The sequence below is a fragment of the Macaca nemestrina genome, chromosome 7 (assembly GCF_043159975.1).
Source record: "Macaca nemestrina isolate mMacNem1 chromosome 7, mMacNem.hap1, whole genome shotgun sequence".
Lineage (NCBI taxonomy): Eukaryota > Metazoa > Chordata > Mammalia > Primates > Cercopithecidae > Macaca > Macaca nemestrina.
Window position 1 is genome coordinate 103466397 of NC_092131.1, and position 8701 is coordinate 103475097.

Consider the following 8701-nt stretch of genomic DNA (forward strand, 5'->3'; position numbering starts at 1 on the left):
CTGTGACTGCACTGGCCTGTCCCAGCCCACCACCACCCTACACAGGGATAGGGGTGAAGTGCAGGACCACAGGGACAGTGCCCTAGTTTAGGGGAACTCACCTTTGGGAGCCTTCAATCTCACCTTCCTCACCCTGCCAAGATTCAGAGCCTCAAACTCTTTTTCCCCCTTCCAAGTTATTTTCTTCATTTGTCAGGTCCCTATTGTGATGTGTGGGATTTGCTGCTGGGTGGTGTTGGTTTGTTATTTTCACCCTGTTTTGTGCCCTGACACTTCCCAGAGGTGTGGGCACATTCTAAAATAATGAGCTCCCCATGGCCGAGAGAGCCTGACCCCTCTGCAGTGGTTTTAGCAGCTCTGGTCTCGAGGCGGGGGGACCGGGAGTTTTGCTTGGGCCCCAGTGCTGGAGGGGCTGGGATGAGCCCACTGGGACAGAAGAGAATGTGCTGTGGGGGTACAGAGGGCCAGAGGTGGAAGGTGTTTGGGTGGAGGTGAATATCACAGGTGTAGGTGGCTGGGCCTCAGGGGTGCTGCTCTGGGTGGCAGCACCGGGTCCCACCCAGGTGAACTAGAGGTCATTGAGCGCATCAGGCCCTGAAGAAACCTGCTCATGACAGCTAAACTCTCCAGGAGCCCCAGAGTGGCGGTGGCTGATTTGCCGCGAAGGATCTGGGCGGGGGTGGGGTGGGGCCAGATGAGGGTCTCCAGATCAGAATGCACATAGGTGAGCCCCTGCCTTGCCAGTGTCAAGGTACAGGGGATCCTTCCATCATTTGAAGTGGCTCCATGTCCATGCTGGTGGCATGTGCTTCCAAGATCCAGTTGGAAGGAGATTTCTTGTCCTATGGTGTCTTGTGTCCTTGTGTCCTTATGCCACCTTCTGTGGCTCTTGAAGAAGGGTATTCCTCCATGGTGGGGCACATGCCTACCATCCCTGGACAGAGAAGGCCTTGGGGCTCTTTGAAGCCACCCACACTGATTCTTCTTCTTCTTTTCCAGTTCCCACAAGACCTCCCTCCTTTGGCTGGTTCTGGCCACAGTAATTCACTGTTTAGAATTCAATGGTATCCTGTTTAACTGTTACCACTCCCAAGTGTAAGGTGATGCTTCTTTGATGATGAGGCAAGATCCAAGCATGTTTGGAAGAGGATGGCCATGAGCTCTGGAGTGAGGTGGACATGGATTCATGCTCTGGCTCCACCTCTCACAAGTTAAATGACTGGTGTGAGTCACTCAGCTTCTGTAAGCCTTAGCTTTCTCATTGACAAATTGCATTGATAGAATTGCCTTCCTTTCAGGGCTGTTGTGAGGATGAAATCAAGCAAACATTGATTCCTTCACTAAGTATTTACTGCATGCCTAGTACCTGCAAGGTGCTGTTCTAGGCACTCCGCTGCACTCATAAAACAGTTCCAGTGGATGAGATGCAAGCAATGCATATAAAAATCCTTGGCAAAGAGAGCGGGGGACCCTGATGGTAACACACAGTGAGCCATGATTTTGGAAGTGTTTCTATTGCTGCCAATGCTGTTGGATACTCTGATGCACCTGGCCCAGAGTCTGGACTGGACAAGCCTTGCCAGTAGGTGTGGGGCAGGGTGAGCAGTTCTGCCCCCTCACGTCAGGGTGAGTCTTTGCTTTGCTGACAAGAGGGGCTGGTTTCCTGGAACTCCCTGAGCTTATGTCCTCAGGACTCTTCCCATAAGCCTTTGCAGTCTCATTCTTCAAACCCAGGCCAGGTGAAGATGATGGTGTGTGATCCATCAGCCCACAGCCAGAGAAGGCTGATAGCTAGGTAGCCTGTCTTTGCCCCCAAGAGGTGAGCTGAGGTTGACTCTTGCTACCCAACATCCTGGGTACATGCACGTGCATGCACACGCACACACACACACCCTGTTTCCCACACCATCTGCTGTGGGGCCCTCCCTTCCCCAGGATGCTCCTCTGTGGATGTAGCACTGACGATGACCTCACAGCACAGCCAAACATGACCCACTCAGGTGTCCTTCAAGCAAGGCGTGAAAGGGAGGGGCCAGCCAGATCCAGAGAGAAAGAGAACTCCGTTGACTAGCTTTTAAAGGTTCCTTTTGGATCCAGGGCCTTAGCTGCCTCTTCCTTGGGGTCTCTACAGGTGGAAGGTAACACCCTTGTTTCAGCCTTATGTGACCCCTCCCCTTGCCTGGATTGTCCCCAACTCTAAGACCTCACTCGGGAGGCACAGTCTCTGTACTTCCCCATACCCTCTCCCTCCCAGGAGGAGAGCTGAGATGCTAAAGAATGAGGGAGAAATGGGGACTCAGGATACCAGTGGGTGGACCAGGCTGTCAGGGAGCCACTGCTCTCCTGGGGCAGGTTTCTCTTGTTCTTTTTACATGTCTCCCTAGGAGGCCGGGGTGGCTATTTGACCCTAGAGCACTGGGCTTCTCCAGAGAGGTAAGGCCTCTCTTGCAGCCCTAGGTCCTCTCCACTACAGCCAGAAATTTAATTTGTAAAGATTTTCCCTGTCCTGAACTATGGCTTCCTTACCTTGTCTCTCTGGCTACTGCTGAAGCTGGCTCCTCCCCTTTTCTCTCTCTTTTCAGATTTCTTGGATGAAATTGATTCTCTTTGAGCCTCTCACCCCGAATGCAGCTCAGAGCAGAAGGGTCAGCAAATATTTTTTTTCCCCAGCAGACTGTCTCTCTCATCTGATGAGAAGTGTCCATGAAACCCTCAGATCTGGCATTTGTGCATGCATGTGCATGTGTGCTCATGTGTGTGCATGTGCGTCCATGTGCATGTGTGTGCACGTGCGTGCATGTGTGCGCAGGTCTGTGTATGTGTGGGTGCATGTTTGGGCATGTCTGTGCATGTGCATGCATGTGTGTGCATGTCTGCATGTATGTGCTTGTGTGTGCATGCATGTCTCTGCATGTGCATGCATGTCTGTGTATGTGTGTGCATGTGTGTGCATGTGTGTGAGATGAATTTGGTGAATCAGAAGGAATCCAGGGAGGGGATGCAGCTCTCTTAACAGAGGTGAATGTAATGCCCCAAAAGACAACAGCTCTGTCCTTCCAAGACTGGCCAGGGCAGGCTACTACAGCAGAGTCTCCGTTGCCATCTGAGTGAGCTGCCCCGTCCCCCTGGGAACTGATGGGGGAAGGGAGAGGCAGCTTCTACATGTAGAAGGGCCAGGAACAGAGATTTCTTGGTAAAACTCAGGTTCGAAACATAACATTTTCCCCAACTCCTCCTCTCTCTCTCCCTGCATTCCTCAGAGGTTACTGCTGAAGTCTTTCTAATGCCTCTGCCTTGGCCTTCTTTCTGTTCCCATGGCCTTGAGTGAATACCTAGACCTGCAGGGCCCTGCAGTGAGCTCCCAAAAGGACCCTTTTCTCTTCTCGTGCATCCTCCAATTCCCCGGCTGCCTAGGGTTTCCAGAACCTGCCCCATTCTTGCTCACCTGTGCATTTACCGACCATCCTCCTGCCGCCCTGTCCCTCTCGCCTATCTCATCCCTTTTCTTCATTCCAGGCCACATTCTGCTCTTCCCATGAGGTCTCTGTGGACTTCCCCCTCTATCAAGGTCTCTGCTATTAATTTGCCAAGTCTGCCACCTCGAACTGTCAGTCTGGGCAGTGTGCATTACCACTTACTCACTGTGTGACATAAAACCAGGCTTTTGAAAACTTTTCTGAGCCTCAGCTTTCTCACCTGGAAAATGGAACCTACCTCATAGAATTATTGTATAAAAAAGTCCATGAAATTTTAGTGGCTCACACCTGTAATCCTAGCATTTTGGGAGACAAAAGTGGGTGGATCGCTTGCGCTCAGGAGTTTGAGATCATCCTGAGAGACATGGCAAAACTCTGTCTCTACAAAACATACAAAAGCTTAGCCAGTCTAAGTTTGCTGGTGGCATGTGGCTGTAGTCCCAGCTACTTGGGAGGCTGAGGCAGGAGGATTTCTTGAACCCAGAAGATCAAGGCTGCAGTGAGCAGAGATTGTGCCACTGCACTCCAGTCTGAGCGACGGAGTAAGATCCTGTTTCAAAAAAAAAAAAAAAAAATTCTAATACTGTGATTGGCACATAGTAGGATCTCAATTATTAGAGGTTCCACACCCTTTGTGGACATGGACCATTTCTTCAGTGAAAGTTCAAAGCTCTGGAGAACAGCGACTGAATCCGATTGTATCTCTGAGTTCCCAGTGCTTAAGCATTCAATAAATGTGGTTTGCAGTCTCTGATCTAGCTCCTGTCTGCCTCTCTGGGACTTTCTCTCATTGCTTCCTCCTTTCTTTACTCCAACAATCCTGAAACTTCCTGCCATCTTTCTAGAGCAGGTTTCTCAGTTTCTCAACGTTGGCACTATTGACATTTTGGAGTGGAGACTGTCCTGTGAATTGTAGGCTGTTTAGCAGCATCCCTGGCCTCTACTCATGGGATGCTGGTGGCACCCCCAAGTTGTGACAACCAAAAATGTCTCCAGATATTGCCAAATGTCTCCTGAAGGGCAAAACCACTCCATGTTGAGAGTCACCATTGTAGAGCTTTGTTTTCTCTTAGAATTTTATGCTTTCTGCATGCAGTTGCCTCTGCTGAGCACTGACTTCACCTGTTCACCTAGTGAACTCCTAATCACCTACTGACACCCAGGTCAGATGTCAGTTCCTGGCAGAAGTCTTCTCTAATCCCCCACAGAGGCCCTTCTAAATCCCACATGTTTTCATGCTTCCCACTCAGCCATTCTTCATCAAATCCTATTGCCATTGCCTATTTTTGTGTCACTGTCTTATGCATTATAATTTGACCTCTTGAAAGGCAGAATTTGTGATTTACTCATCTCTTTATCTTTAGCACATAATCTAGGGTGTAGAATATAGTGGGTGGTCAAAATAATCAAGAGAAAAATGGGTAGAAGGCTAGAAAGATTAATGGATGGTAGATAGATTGATGAATGGATGGATGGATGGGTGAGTTGATAGATAAATTTGCAGGAAGGTAAATGGGAGAGCAATTGCATGGAAAGGTGGATAGAAGGATGGATGGAATTTACAAATAAATTTATAAGTAGAGGAATGAATAGATATGTGATTTGATGGATGAATGAGAGGATAAGCAGATGAATGGGTCAATAGAGAAATGACTGGGTAGATAAATAAATGGGTGGGTGAGTAGACAGATGGATAAGTGGATAAATAGATGGATGAGTGAGTAGGTGGTGGGTGGGTGTGTGAGTGAATGAATATAGGTGGGAATGGATGGAAGGATGGGTGAAATTTGTGACTGAGTCAATGAATGCATGAATGGATATGTGTGTGGTTTGATGAATGGATGGGAGAATAGATGAATGGGTGAATGGATAGATGGATGAGTAGACAGATAAATAGGTTGGTGGGTAGATGAGTGGGTGGATGGAGTAAATGGATGTATAGGTGTGTGAATGAGTGAATTTTTGAGTGAATTAACCCCTTCAAAAGATGAAAGGAGTTTATGAATGGGTGCATGCATGGATGGAATGAAGATAAATGGAACAATATATGAACAAGTCAGTGAAGAATAGGACACATTTTCCTGTGCTTATCTCTTCATTTGGACAACCTAGAGGGAGAAACTGAGTTAGAGGGGTGGGGACATCCTGAGAGTCTGGAATTCTGAGGGAACCCAAAAGTTTCCTTCCTTTAAAAATCCTCTTACATTGGGTTCCTACAGGCTTTTTTAAGGAGGGGTTTTTGGGGGACCCATTTTAAAAATGGAAATTGAGCAATGTGCAGGTCAAAGTCATGAGATGTGGAACTCAGCTTTCTAACTCCCAGTCTACTATTCCTTGGGAAAGCACGCCATGCCTCTGCCACTGAAGCTCAAGACAGCCTGGCCAGGAACTGGCAAAGTCTTAGAGTTGTCTTGAGGGTTAAAGTCCTCAACACAATGTCTGGCATGTGGAAGCCACTCAATGAATGTCAATTCCAATGAGAGACTGGGGCCTCAGAGTCATGGGGTGTCAGGCCAAGGACAGTCTCCTTCTGGATTCAAAGGGGACAGAAGCCTCAAGGCTCAAGGCTGATCACCAAGAGAAGGAAGGGTGCAGAGACAGATTCTGGAAAGGTCAGCCACAAGGAACACTGCCAAGAGCTGGAACCAGGGAGCCAGAGCTGGATGCCAGGGGCTAGAACTGCTGGTAACAGAGTCTGCCAGCACCACCAGGCTCAGTAGCCAGAGCTTCAAGGTTAATCTGCTCGAGTCAGACCTGTATGCCAGGCACAAGGCTCCCTGGACCCAGGCAAGGAGGAGGGTTCCTAAATTAGAATCCGAGTGCAAAGCTGGGGTCACACCTCAGAGCAAGGGTCAAGTGGGGAGCTGCTGCAGTAGGTGCGCTGGGCGGCTCTGACAGGCTGGTGAGGAGCCAACACCTTTGCCTCTGTTTACAGAAGGCAGACGGGAGACCTGTGACACATGACTCAGTGGAGGAACCTCACTCCCGTGGGGCCTCCGGGGCATGCAGCAGAGGCCCATTTAGCTTCTTGCAGAGAGAGAGGGGGTTGGGAGTAGGGTGAAGGAGGAGAGCTGCAAGGGGCTGGGCTAGGGGACAGGCAATTAAGTCTGCCTGAGCTGCCAGCAGAGCTGATGCACGTCCTCCCCCTTGCGCTGCAGAGAGGGCCCTTTCCTTCATTAGCTGTGGAGCTGTTCCCCATCTCTAGCACCTCAGTGCGGCCTGGAGAGGCGGGGTTGTGCAACCATTCTCAGGTGGCGTGGGAGCTGATTAATAGAAACACACAAAGACGAGGGCTGTGCCCACTTCCACTCAGCCAGCTATCTCAGATCCAAGGCTCTTGTAGTCCCTTTTCTTGAAACTGTGTCCTTGCCCAGGGTCAGAAACAGGCTTGTGGACTCCAGTCATTTGGTCAGAACCCGAGACACGGTGGGAGGGACACTAGAAAAGGAGGGAAGCCCCAGAGGTTCCAGTTTGAATTCCGTGACAATGCACATCTGATTGGTAGGGAGTGTTGGAGAATTGAAGATAATTTTGAGAAACAGTTTATACTTTTGAGGAATAGTCAGGTTCTCTTGTATCCCTCTGCATATATCATGTTTTAGGCAATTAAGTTCAAATGATATTAATAGAGCCCTTTGTCTGGGGTGCTGGTGCCCTGACAGGCTGGACCCTGGAAGGCAGGTGAAGCTGGGCAGGGTGCCCTTGAGTCCCAGAGCACAGGCACGCTAGTTGACTTTGCAAATGCTGGCCACTGCTCACTTGAAGAGGGCAAAAAGAAATCTGGCACGATCCAAGGAAGCCTGGAAGTTTCCAGAACAGGGGTGGTTGCTAGGTTCCTGTGGAAACTTTGGCTGCAGCCTAAACTTGAAGCTCCCCATCTGTCAGAAGATGGGGGACACTCTCTGGACTCTGGATGGATTGATGGAATCTGGCTGGAATATGAAGATGGCTCTGTGTGTCTGTGCAGCCCCTGAGGCAGTGGGTGTGCGAGGCTGAGGGCCAATTCCTCCCTCTGAGGCAGCTGCCTCCGTAAGGGTCCTGGCTGTCGTGGCTGGGCTGATGCATAAAGAAGTGGGCCTTGTGGTCTCTGTTTTAGGTGCAGAGAATCTCCGAGTGGGCAGAGAGCTTGGAGACACCTGGCTCTTCCTCTCCATTTTATAAACTGGGAATATGGATGCCTCGTATGGAAAATAACCTGATGGTAATCTAGGGAAGCTAAATGCAGAGAAGAACCTTATCCTGAGACTGAGGTCCTGAGAAGAGCTGGGAGTCCCCTAACAGAGTGCAAAATTATCACAAATGTGTGCATTTTTCCTGGAGAACGGTTCTGGGGAGTGTCTACACATCTGCAAGGTGCCTGACACCAGCTGGCTAGAATGACTCACCTGACAGTGGAGCATGGGACTGAGGTGTGTTCACTGGCACGAGGATGGAACGAGGTTCAGGGGGCTGGGGGTTGGGTGAGCTGCTACCAGCCTCAAAAGGGAAATGAGGCTCTGAAGGCACCATCATTCGCTGTGAGCCCCCTCTAAACAGGCCTCCACCCGCTGCGCCCCCCATCCTGACTTCACTCTTCTGAAGGCATGCAAGACCCCAGATGAGGAGATGTGTTTGTGGCCACACCAGAGCTCTTTTGTTAAGCAAACACAGCAGCCCTCCATTTAGCAGAAATAGCTATGGAGCAAAGAGAGGGAGGGAGTGTGTCCACAAACCCATTTGCCGTTTAGGTGTCAGAAATAAATTTTACCACTGGAGTCTGTAGCATCTGATTAGTGAATTATTCAGTTGGGATATTGCGTTCCCTCTGACCTCATTAGTAACCCTGAGGTGAGAGGGATGCATTAGAGTAACCACCAGGCTGTCACGGAGGAGCAGAGTGGGGGCATTAAAGTGGATTAAAGTGCTTTACCAAGAACTACGGCACAACTCATAAAAATAGGGCATTGTTAAACCAGGGCTCAGCAAATAAACAGGCAGACGCCACTGGGGAGGGGGAAGGGAGGGGAGGACAGCAGGGCAGCGAGGAGGTGGAGGGGGAGCAGTGCTTTGTAGCAATGTTGGCAGTTCTGCCTACCTCTGATGGCATTGGGACCCAAGTCTGGGGAGAGGGTACTCCCCGAGCCCGGCTTAGTTGATTTTTTTGTGTTATGCCCTTTTAAATACCTTCCATGGTTGTCCTTTTTGCCCTCTTTTGCCACTGGGTCTTAAAGTCCTATAGAGTTGAC